The sequence below is a fragment of the Periplaneta americana genome, chromosome 12, assembly GCF_040183065.1.
Source record: "Periplaneta americana isolate PAMFEO1 chromosome 12, P.americana_PAMFEO1_priV1, whole genome shotgun sequence".
In the NCBI taxonomy this organism is placed as follows: Eukaryota; Metazoa; Arthropoda; class Insecta; order Blattodea; family Blattidae; genus Periplaneta; species Periplaneta americana.
Genome location: NC_091128.1, coordinates 144,661,238 through 144,675,305, shown reverse-complemented (window position 1 = coordinate 144,675,305; position 14,068 = coordinate 144,661,238).

Genomic DNA, 14,068 nt, shown 5'->3' with positions numbered 1-14,068 from the left:
ATTTAATCCCCATCTTATACCTCTTCTAGCATTTCCAACAGACCTTTCCATAATATCATTCATAATAATCAGAAATATGATCGGAGAAAGATACAACCCTGTTTTACTCCGCATGTAGTTATTATATTTTCTGACAGCATACCTTTGTGTATGACATTAAAAGTATAGTTTTCATACAAAAGTTTAATTAGTCTACAAATTTTTTCTGGCATACCAAATTTTGTTATTGTTCTCCATATATAATCTCTATTAAGCGAGTCAAACGCTTTTTCAAAGTCGATAAATAGTAAATATAAGGTACTTTCCCATTCATTGCATTGTTCACAGATTATTCTTAAGGTATTAATTTGATCAACACATGATCTATTTGTGCGAAATCCTGCTTGTTCTTTTCTTATCAATTTATTTGCTGCTTGCACAATTCTGTTATATGTAATCCTTGATACATCACACTGATATATTGTAATTTTTCTAATGTACGACAATACGTCTCTAGGTGAGACAACACAGGACATCGTATTGAAAACAAAACTACGTGACCTAGGTGGTATTAAAATTCACAATTTTGGTTTACACTGTGGCCATGTCGGCTTGCATGTGTGTATTTGCTTATGACATGAAAATACAAAATGGGAATATTGTGCAAACAGCACAAAATATTTACAGAATGGTAACGCAGTACACAGTGAAATACAGTTCAAAATAAATGCTTTATTTTTATTTAAAATAATAAACCGACCTGCAGTCTAAATTATTGTGATTCGGGTCATGTTTAAACAAAACGTATGTCTCGTTATAAAATGTATGTTGATATAATTATCGTCGAAACATGCGGTATTTTTCTGGTGTAATATGGCATTTTAGTAATATGTAAATAAATTTATATCATTAAGTTATCATGGGGAAAGTTTATTAATTTAATACATTATAATGGATGAGTGAATGAACCCCCTCGACAGGGATGGCTCAAGTGTACTCGCCAATTTAGGCGAGCTTGTCGTGTACACTACTTTTGTGACATGGTTAATAACCCTGTTAGACTTTAACTAGTCTCAGCACTCTGTTCTTTGTTCATTTTTTTTTCTTGCACTACACACATTATACTGACACCAGCACTTTGATAAACACTGATTGCTATTTACACTATTTAACTGAAACTTTCTCAACACTGACTTTACTATTTACAAAACTTATCTTACACTTTCACTAATACTGACTTTACTATTTACAATATCTTAACACTGATTACGTTATCTATTTACAATGACCTTCCCTAGTTCTTTCCACAAAACTCTGTTCTTTGCTGTCCTCGACCATTGTTTCCCCGCCTCTTTGGTAAACATGTCAGACCATCTGAGCCGTGGTCTTCCCTGTCCTCTCTTTCCGACGTAGGGGTCCCACATCGTGACTGCATGGGTCCATCTTGCCTGGTGTAGTCTCGCCACATGTCCCCCCCAGATCCACTTCGTTGCCGTGGCTCGTTCTGCTGCGTCAGTAGTGTTCGTCAGTCATTGTCTCGTAGCGTGATGCCCAGTATTTTTCTTTGCATCTTCCTCTGGCATGTTTGTATACTTGAGCGTTGTCTCTCGGACAATGTCCAAGTTTGGCAGCCGTATAGCAAAACTGGGATTATACATGTCTCTAGTGCCTCGAACTTGAGAAATACATTATAATGCAACACTGGAACTATAAAGGTTACGTCAAAAGTTATGAGAATCTTTTCTCTCTCGGGAAGGCTCTTTCTATCTGGGAGAATTACATTTTTTTCATATAGAAAGGCATAAATTTCTCTTCATCTTGATTCACAATCTATTCAAATTGATTTGAAGAAAAATTGAAGATCTCGGTGCAAAAACCGATCAAGTCTAATTTTTTTCCAAAATCGACATTTAGTTTTTACTGCATTGATAAATATATGTTGCACACTTTTGTGCAAGAATTCGTCAAATCTAACTTTTAGTAACATCTCTACAGATGAAAACACTTCACTGTTTCACTGATTTGCGTAAAAAAAAACAGATATCTTCCCGCTAGATGAAGGGTAGGTCAATATACTTTCCCTGCAGTCCTATATTTCAGTACCAACTTTACGTACAGCCTTGGTAGCCCAAGGTCAGATACTAGTAGCGCGTTTGCCTAGTGATATGGATTTTCACTCGGGTGTGGGTTAGATTCCCGCTTGGACTCATTACCTGATTGGATTTTTCCGAGGTTTTCCCCAACCGTAAGACGAATGTGAGATAATCTATGGCGAATCTTCGGCCTCATCTCGCTAAATACCATCTTGCTGTCATCAATTTCATCGACGCTATTACCCAATAATTGATACTGCGTCGTTAAATAAACAAGTTAAATACTATTATAAGCTTACTGTTATTGGCTGCACTAAACACTTTAAGCTTTAAAATATAGTACAATAATAATGTTTGAAAATATATAAATAATATACGTTATGTATATTCATATTGTAATGTGAATGTGTAACTTCTTTTCATGATTGGATGATATGTAAAGAATCCCAAAGAATTTGTAATAGGCTGTTTTGTATTTGAAAGACTTTGAATTTGAATTTCACGAGATAGGTAGACTGTGGAAGAGAACCTTTCGCTGCAAATTACATACCTGTAACGACTCACTGACTGATATGTATGTTATTTAGAAGAGAAACAGGGTCCATATATTTCTTGTGTTTCTTGAATACCAGAATAAATAAATGAATGAATAAATAAATAAATAAATACATAAATAAATGACTGAATCAATGAATGAATGAATAGATGAATAAATAAATAAATGAATGAATGAATGAATGAATGAATGAATAAATAAATGAATGAGTAAATAAATAAATAAATGAATGAATAAATAAATGAATGAATAAATAAATAAATAAATGAATAAATAAATGAATAAATAAATAAATGAATAAATAAATGAATTAATAAATAAATAAATGAATGAATAAAGAAATGAATGAATGAATAAATAAATAAATAAATAAATGAGTGAGTGAGTGAGTGAGTGAATAAATAAATAAATTGTGGCGCAAAGGACTTTTTATATAAAGCGATTTAATAAAATATAATAAAATATTATAAAATGCAAACTTTTCATCATAGGCGAATAAAATTTTGTACATTTGTCATTATTAACCAGATATACCAGTGATCAAAATTTGGCGACTCTAGCTGCATGAGTATGGCAGTTTTTGATTTTACTAATGTGAACCCTTAATGATATGGAACTTGGGAATTTCAGTATTGCCCCCTTAGAGACAATTGTTACAAATAATTGAACGGTTTTATCGCTCAAAATATATAACGAGAGAGTACGTGAATGGCACCGTTTAATAATTTATATTCCGCACGAGCAGCGACAGTAGTCTACCATAGACATTTCAATCACCGCCGCGGAGCTGAATGAAGTCTATTACGGAATGCAGGGTTAAGGTCACACTGTACGTTTTGAATGGCACGAGCCGAAATCTAAATGTCACAACGGAAGCTCCATCATTAAAATTAAGCGCAGGTACATTGCATTCGCTACAGTTCCAGTTATTTCTCTATTAGTAAACATTCCAAAAAATAAAAAAGTAATCGACAAATGCGCAAGCTTATTTGTCTGGTCAGCCATGTAACAGCTCTCTCATGTTTCAAATACCAGTTACACTCTTTTACCAACACTTTTGTGGCCATTGTGCCGCTTCGGTATCTCAGCGCTAGAGTACCGGCTATCATTCAGCGAACTGACAAGCAAACATTCTGATGGAGGCAGATAAAATAGTTATTTTCTTTCTTCCACCATGTTAATAATTTCAAAAGAAGCGCTTATACAAATTTTGGCCACTCGACCGCAATTACGAGGCCTTCCAGAAAGTGATTTTCCCTGGGACCGCTTACAGAAAAAAGCAGAATTGCATGGAAAGATTTATTGAAACAGATACAGCATTTGTTGTGCTATTTGTCAACATATCCCCCCCCCACTGGAATTGAGACATTTGTCATATCATGGGATCAATTTTTGTAACCTTGTGTCGTAGAAGTCAGCCGCCTGGGATCAAAACCAACGTTTGACAGCCGTCTGCACTTCTCTGTCGATCCCATGATATGACAAATGTCTCAATTCCGGTGGGGAATATGTTGATAAATAGCTCAATAATTTCTGTGTCTGTTCCAAATATGTTTGCAATGAAATTGTGTTTTCTTTCTGTTAACGGCCCCTGGCGAACTTATTTCCTTACGGCCCTCGTAATTGCAGTCGAGTGGCCAAAATTTGTATAAACACTTCTTTTGGCATTATTAACATGGTAGAAGAAAAAAATGTAACTCTTTTATCTGCCCCCACCAGAATGTTTGCTTGTGAGTTCGATCCCCGGCCATCATTGGAGAGACACTTGTAGCAAGCAAGATTAGAGGATTGTTTTACTAGGTTTTACCGTTTCCTTCCATAAACAGGGCTTTCACTTCGAAACTTCCCAGTCTAAATAACTAGTAATTTAAATTGAGTTCAATTTAAACAAAAAAAACACGTAAATTTAGATATTGAGAAGGAAGACTGAAACCATTGCATTTTAGATTTCACCCCCACCCCCAGTCGCCCCCCCAGTTTTAAATTTAAAATAGCATCCTTATGTTTTCATACTTAAATATGAAAAGCATTCAATTGTTTATACATCTCATTCATTTGTTTTTGCATCTTTTCTTTTCTACCGTCACCTGGCAATCTGCATCGTTATTATTGTTGATTAGAGCTGAAGAGAATAAAGCTACAAAAACGTATTGAGCATTTCATGTAATAGTTATGTTTGTGTATTAAATTATTTTAAAATGTTGTATATCCTTCAAGAGAGTACATAAATCATCCTTATTAATTAAATTGAGAAAATAACACAAAATAAACTGTGTTTTCATCCAACAATCAACTGATAATAACAAAAATTCAGATTGCTAGGCAAAACATTAAACAATTTCAAAAACAGATTTATGCATTGTTTGGTAGTAAATAGGGGCCATTTTGAGCATTTTTTGTAAACTAAAATCACCATATGATACAACACAACAATTCTAATTTTGTTTTTAATGGTTTTTTGCTTTATAATCCATGTATTGCATTACTATTGCAGCTAAATTTCAATGGTGCATATCCTACAATGTGTCTTTTTTTAATTATAAATTTAAATAATATGAATATTGTTACTCAATTGTTTTATTAGCTTTATTCGCTTGTTCATATTAGCTTTGTCTGCAATTGTTTAATCCAAAGCCTCCTCAATTTGGTGTACTGATGCATTAAAATTTCCCCTTATTTAGTACATATACATTGTCATCAAAAGAGGTAATTTTTACAAAATAATAGATTATAAATGGCAAAAAGATATGATTTTGTACGTACTGAAACCTGAAGAATCCAAAAATACGGAAATAAGTACATGGTGTCATTAAAAAAAAACAGATTCCTTGGCACACTCTTTATAAATGAAAAGTATAGCATTTGAAAACATGTTCAAAATATTCCTTCTTTGATACCTTACAACCTTTGTATATATAGTTTCTTCAGAACATTAAAAATAAGAAAGTTTACAAGTATTGTTCCATACTTTTTACTCATTCTGTATAATGATGTAAATAAGTTTATTGCTATCAATTTTATATGCCAATTGCATTTAAAGTCATTTAGTCATTAAGATCAGTATTTTTTTTCTGAAATATATTGTAGGAATAATTAACATTTATGAATTTAAAAAGTTGTATGGAATGAGAGATGAACGGGAAAAGGAAACGAATAAGGATAATCGTCAAATTGTCAAACTATGAACACGACATAATACAAAGATCGAAAATACGCCTAAGTTAGACTATATAGGATGAATCGTAAGTATTTTTATTAATTTTAAGGGATTATTCTTTGAGATACTATTTCAATCAAAAAAACTTAAAAGAATTTTACTCGTTTTTTCCTTTCCGAGATAAAAATTGTTTCATATGAAACATTCTGTAGCGTGTTTTGGGAAAGCCATTGATTTAATTCTCAATATGCTCAGTCAGTTTCAGTGAACAGTATATTATGCTAATAACTGGCTGACATAATTTTAGTTTTGTCCTTTAAATGTGCAGAAATTTTATCCGAACAAATGTAATTTTTCTTTCTGCAAAGGGATTTTTCAATGTCACATTTGTTGAGATCAAATTACAGCATGTTTAAAGGACAAAATTAAAATTCTTTTAATAATAATTTATTATCGTAATGCACTGCTCTCTTAATTTGACCGAGCATATTGGGAATTAAATCAATGGCTTTCCCGAAACACGGTATGAAATATTTAATATAAAACGATTTATATCTCGAAAAGGAAGCAAAAAAGTGTATTAAACTTTTTTCTTTGAAATATGTCAAAGAATAACTCCCTGAAATTAATGACATTACTTAAGGTTCTCCCTGTATAGAACAGCGAGGCAAGCGGCGGAAGATGAATATAATATCTCAGTCTAGTATATAGAGTCATGAAGGTCAATACGTAGTAAATACGCATCCATAGATAGTTGCTAACCACTGGGATCGCTACTATCGCCTCATTACAGACAATGCGAAATAGTACCTGCACAGTCTATTGTTTCTAGTACCCTCACAACTCAAGCTTCGTGACTGTATATACTAGACTGTGATAATAGTGTTAACATTGCTTGGAATTGCTTGCTTGATTTATATGTGTAACATTACTTTAGTTAAAATTTAGAGATTTGTCCTTCGACGAGATGGAAAAATTCAAATATCTTGGAGGAACAGTAACAAATATAAATGACACTGAGGAGGAAATTAAACGCTGAATAAATATGGGAAATGCCTGTTATTATTCGGTTGAGAAGCTTTTTTCATCTATTCTGCTGTCAAAAAATTTGAAAGTTAGAATTTATAAAACAGTTATATTACCGGTTGTCCTGTATGGTTGTGAAACTTGAACTCTCACTCTGAGAGAGGAACAGAGATTAAGGGTGCTTGAGAATAAGGACCTTAGGAAAATATTTGGGGCTGAGAGGGATGAAGTTACAGGAAAATGGAGAAAGTTACACAACGCAGAACTGCACAGATTGTATTCTTCACCTGATATAATTAGGAACATTAAATCCAGACGTTTGAAATGGGCAGGGCATGTAGGACGTATGGGCGAATCCAGAAATGCATATAGAGTGTTAGTTGGGAGACCAGAGGAAAAAAAGACCTTTGAGGAGGCCGAGACGTATATGGGAGGATAATATTAAAATGGATTTGAGGGATGTGGGATACGATGATAGAGACTGGATTAATCTTGCACGGGATAGGGACCGATGGCGAGCTTATGTGAGGGCGGCAATGAACCTGCGGGTTCCGTAAAAGCCATTTGTGAGTAAGTAATAGGCTATTAATTTGGTTTAATTCTGTTGCATTCTGTTAAAATACCGTGTTCTTGTTTGAAAGAGAAAGAACGGCATTGATAAAGTATCTTATTTAAAATGTAATTGGAACGGTAGAAAGGCTGTTTCGTAAAAGTAACAAGATAAATAAAGGAAGGTCAATCTAATGTATTACAGTAACTTATTAATATGTTGGTGCTTCTGAAGTAAGATATAGAATCCTGCCCTCACTAGATGAAGTGGTTGTACCTCGGGTGAAAGAGCAGCACGTCAAGTGTCGTATATCCCACGCGGGATTTAAAGATTAGAGGTCCTAACTCAGTTCCCACATCCTCGTTTATTGAGTGGACCATCCCAAAATGTTTCTCATCAACTTCGGTTAGAACCCAATAAGCAGAAATCAACCGCTATCCGTTTCTAAATCTCCTCTACTGTTTGTTTGTATAAAATTATAACTTTATGAGACATACGTCCGTGAAATGTGGTGGCATTGATTGCCGATAGCCTGTAGCCTGTGTACAGGTGGGGTTTGTCGGGAGGTCGAGTTTATATCCAGAACCCTTGATACGTGTCGACCTAGATTCTGAAATATATGCACCGACTTGCTTTCAACTTGACTCCAGTCGAACCTGGAAAATCCCTTGTGAAGTAGCTTAAGGTGAATTCTAGAGCAGCATTATGATAAACTAGGAGACTGACGAAAAGTTAGCAGCCTGTGAAATTCACACCATTTCTCACTCTGCGTCCGATCGATAGAGCAATGATAGCAGGGTGTAGGAGAATGCACGTGATAATCTTTAAAATAAAAGCAAGTGTTTTATGTTAACAAAATTTCTGCAATGTTCTGCATACCTATAAGTATTAAAGAGCTGAAGAACGATAAATATTTACATTTCCCTCCATTAGATTCTCAGTATTCAGTTATGGTCAATTCTCTGTAAGACTTTATACATAGGCCTCTGGATTGTCATTACTTACAAATGTCTTTTAGAGAACCCGGAGCTTCATTGCTGCCCTCACATAAGCCCGCCATCGGTCGCTATCCTGATCAAGATTAATCCAGTCTCTGTCATCATAGCCCACCTCTCTCAAATCCATTTTAATATTATCCTCCGATCTACGTCTCGGCCTCCTCAAAAGTCTTTTTTTCCTCTGGTCTCCCAACTAACACTCTATGTGCATTTCTGGGTTCGCTCATACGTGCTACATGCCTTCCCCATCTCAAACGTCTGACTGTAATGTTCCTAATTATGTCAGGTGAAGAATACAATGCGTGCAGTTTTGCGTTGTGTAACTTTCTCCATTTTCCTGTAACTTCATCCCTCTTAGCCCCAAATATTTTCCTAAGAACCTTATTCTCAAACACTCTTAATCTCTGTTTTATAAATTCTAACTTTCAGGTTTTTTGACGGCAGACTAGATGAAAAAAGCTTCTCAACCGAATAATAACACGCATCTCCCATATTTATTCTGCGTTTAATTTTTCTTCCGAGTGTCATGTTACTGTTGCTCCAAGATATTTGAATTTTTTCGCCTCTTCGATAGATAAATCTCCAATTTTTATGTTTCCATTTCATACAATATTCTGGTCACGAGATATAATCTTATAGGCCTACTTATTCTTTTCGGGATTTACTTCCAAACCTATCTCTTTACTTGCTTCAAGTAAAATTTCCGTCTTTTCCCTAATCGTTTGTGGATTTTCTCCTAACATATTCACGTCATCCGCATAGTAAAGAAGCTGATGTAACTCATTCAATTCCAAATCCTGTCTGTTATCCTGAACTTTCCTAATGGCATATTCTAGAGCAAAGTTAAAAAGTAAAGGTGATAGTGCATCTCCTTGCTTTAGCCCGCAGTGAATTGGAAAAGCATCAGATAGAAACTGACCTATACGGACTCTGCTGTAAGTTTCACTTAGACACATTTTAATTAATCGAACTAGTTTCTTGGGAATACCAAATTCAATAAGAATATTATATAAAACTTCTCTCTTAACCGAGTCATATGCCTTTTTGAAATCTATGAATAACTGATGTACTGTACCCTTATACTCTTATTTTTTCTCCAGTATCTGTCGAATACAAAAAATCTGATCAATAGTCGATCTATTACGCCTAAAACAGCAATAGATTTTCATTAACATTTATATTTATAAATATTGTAAATGCATTTCTTACCAAAACCACAATCCTACAAATATTAAGGAAATTTGTCAGTTATCAATGTTCTTTATTCAGCGACGCTGTATCAAGTACTATGTTATCTACCGTCCATTGAATTGATTAAAGGGAGATAGTATTTGGCGAGATGAGGCTGAGAATTAATAATGTAATTACCAAGCTTTCACTCTACAGTTGGAAACACTCGCCAAAATCTCGACCAGGTAAGCGGTCTAACAAGCAAACATTCTGATGAGGGCAGATAAAAATTTTAATTTTTTTTTCTTCCACCATGTTAATAATGTCAAAATAAGTGCTTATACAAATTTCGGCCACTCGACCGCAATTACGAGGCCGTCCAGAAGGTGATTTTCCCTGGAGCCGTTTACAGAAAAAAAGCACAATTATATGGAAAGATTTATTGAAATAGATACAGCAATTGTAGCGCTATTTTTCAGCATATCCCTCCCTGGAAATGAGACATTTGTCATACCATGGGATCAATTTTTGTATCCTTGTGTCGTAGAAGTCAGCCGACTGGGATCGGAACCAGCGTTTGACAGCCGTCTGCACCTCTCTGTCGTTCCGATAATACAATTCCGGTGAGGATTATATTGAAAAATAGCTCAACAATTCCTGTGTCTGTTCCAATACATTTTTTCCGATGAAATTGTGTTTTCTTTCTGTTAATGGCCCCTAGCGAACTTATTTTTTACGTCCCTCGTAGTTGCGTCGAGTAGCCACAATTTGTATAAGCATTTATTTTGACATTATTAACATGCTGAAAGAAAAAAAAATAAGTTTTTTATCTGCCCTCATCAGAATGTTTGCTTTTGAGAGGAATTCGAATGATCAGCACGCAAAAATGCTACCGCCTTAGCTGCAACCCGGTGGCTTTAGCGTACATTTATATAAAAAGAAAATAGTGTGATGGTGCAAGAGAATCGATTTGTGAGTCTCACAATTTTTCATTCAACATAGTTTAGCCTATAGTAACAATTTCATATTGAATTTTGACCATAACCGAAATATATATATATATATATATATATATATATATAATTTGAACTGGTAATGGAAATTAAGGGAAAACGGCTGAACGGAGTTTAATAAAAGACTCCTCATTTTGAAGCTTGGAACCCAAAGTTTTTCAGAAAAATAGTAGTTTTCAGTGAAATGTCCTATTTTTAAAAATCCATCTGTCGTCACTTTTGACAAATATGGCTTTTCAGAATAAAACAAAACACACACTACAATAAACAATATTACACGAAGGCCATGATCTGCAGGATTGCTGACATATTTAGTGTTCAGATGGCGTATAAAAATAATTTACAGATCTGATTCTCTGGTCTGTAGTTTTCCGAGTATAGCTGTGTATTGGATATTAAGAACTACAAAACTTAAGAATGTTTGATGAGATTATTACCATTAAAATGAAATATTATTATAGTTAATGCCACTAAATACACACATTAATGCTATATTGATGATAAGAAAGTGAAACCTTTTGGGGTTTTATATAAATAGACGCAGAGAAAGAATATTTTAAATTAGATCTTTATGTCTATAATTTACTGAGTTACAGCTATATATATTGTCACTGAAAACTATAAAACTTATGTAAGGTAACAATATTGTTATTAGAAATGAAATATTTTTATAGTTATTAGTCAAGTGATGTGGGTTTTTTCACATATATTTAATGGCAGTGTAATGTAGATATTTATATGTGTGATTCTCTAATTTTCCTAGGTCGTAATGAGTCATGCTTCCTATTTTAGCTGCGTCTTAAAACTAAATCAAAATTAATTTCATATTTCTTTGGTTTAATCGAACCTGAAGTTTTCTTAACTCTCACCTATAATCCGCAATGACCTGAAATAGCTACTGCATTACTCCCACATGAAAAATTCTCTGATCGTCCTAACATTGTTACTTGCGTTTTCGCATTGAAACTCAAGAACTGAAGACGGATAGGTTCAAGGAAAAGTATTTGACATAAAAAGCATTCAGAGGGAGTATGTTTCAATATTATGAAAGCAAATAACTTTCAAAATGTCTGTATTCTTCATTGGAAATAAATTTGAAAAAATTTAATTTGAACTTCTAATGAACTTAGTTTGCAGCATTTGCTGCACAAGCCACTAGTTTAATTTATATTCACATAAATAAAAAACTAAAAGATCAGACTACATAAGCTTTACAGGACTTAAATGTGCCACAATTGCAGCTTATAATCACAGTAGCAACTTCGATCCAAGGCTCTGTAATAAGATAACTGCTAAATTCCCTTACATTCAATTTGCTAATGATCCTTATTAAAAAAAATAAATAAAATGATAGTTAAGGGAGAAAATATAAAGTCTGGATTACTGTAATATCTTTGTTTTTATTTTTCTCTTTTTACTTTTTATTCTGCTGATTAATAAAACGCTTATCTTAAAATGTTGTGGATTGCCTTCAGAGCACGAGTATGTGCTCTTTCTGAAGGTACTAGAGTGATTTTTGAAATAAAAAACCTACGTGTATCTTTGGTGTAGCAGTAAAATTTATTATTATTATTATTATTATTATTATTATTATTATTATTATTATCAACAGAAACAGCTGCAAGGACTTTCTTCCAATTTCTTTAACCAACGTGAACTGGAGAGCTTAATGAAACATTAAGGAAACTTATTTCAACACACTATTGTTCCAAAGAAATAATTGTCATTTGTAGGAGTTCATTTCTAGTACAACAGTATATCAGACAAAATAATCGACTGATGTATTACTTTTCTATACTGCATACTTTTACCTTTTCTATAAAAATATTCTTTCAACTGGACCATCAACACATTATCTCTGTGCCTCATTATGGGTCATCTCTTCATGTCTGGCAACAGCTGTAGTAGCTTAATGATCTCTGCTAATTTCTGCTTCTCTTTTGCAGGTAAGTGAACGTCATGTGCATCCCATTCTCCGAGTTAGTCACGACTTTACGTCACAGATGTCTAGGATGTAAGCGCTATGGAAAATGAAGGTAATTACCTAATTAATGTGTACTTCTGTTGTCATTAGCTCACAGGTATCTTTATGTTTCCTATGTATTTTTATATAGAACACTAGTTAAATGACTTACAAAAAATGCATGCACTTACGAACACGATGAATATGTGTGTGTATTTATTATTAGCTGCGAATTGGAGCATGCTAGGTGGCACTATCACATAATCCAACATAAAAGATATTTGCATAGTGTGGATATATATACACACACTACACTACACTACACTACACTACACTACACTACACTACAATACACCACACCACTACACTACACTACACGACACTACACTACACTACACATAATCCAACATAAAAGATATTTGCATAGTGTGGATATATATACACACACTACACTACACTACACTACACTACACTACACTACACTACAATACACCACACCACTACACTACACTACACTACACGACACTACACTCTACACTACACTACACTACACTACAAGTCACTTGGCATACGGACACTTGACATACTCAAAATTGTGAACCATATATTTGGAATACGTTTATTTGGCATATTACGTTTTCATTCAAAAAATCTTCTATACAATAAATTTAGGCTGTGTCTCAAAGCTCAAGTCCCTATTACACACTAGTGACTAGCAACTAGATGACTTGTGAACTACATACTAGGGAGCTTTGGACATGTATGCTTGAATAATGGCCTTCTTCACAATTTATTTTTCTAAAAACCATGACATCACGGTGCAGCACTGAATTAAGAAGGCAGTGTCCTAATGCATTTTCATTACGAGTTATGTGGAAAAGATAAGGGCTTAATATTTACAATAATGTTTAAAACATTGTACAGAAGGTACTAACAATGCCAATGTTCAAAGTTAACGTGTTATTCTACATTATATTTACATTATTTCACTTCCAAAGCATTTTCAGATTTCATAACCCCAGATTGCAGATGAGGTATCCATGTTTGTTTAGTGAACAAGTCATCAATCAAGCAAGCATTTTCGTTTACTAGCTACTGCGAACTTGATTGCTATGCACTATGTAGCTTTGGATCATGACTTCTGACGTCACATCCGGCTATTTAGTCAACAATCTAGTTCACTTCAGCTGAAAATGTACTGTAGCTTTGAGACACGGCCTTAGCATAGGCCTACCTTAAGCAACAGAAATAGAAAGAATTCTTAAATTTGGTATACTTTAACAAACAGACATAGAATGATTTAATATGGTGCGAAATACAGGCATAGTAGTAGTATATTACTCATAGATTAAAGTTATGACCACAAGCACTTAAAGAATCTAGAATTCTGTTATTTTGCTTGTATTGTTGGTAATTCAGTGAAATATTCTTTAGCCGCCTATTTACTCTGGTTTAATGCTTTCTCTGTGGATGCTTTATCCTCCTCCCTGCGTCCAATGTGCGTACGTTATTATTGTCGGTTCTTTGTTTATAATACGAATTCCCTGCATAAGACAGCTGGAA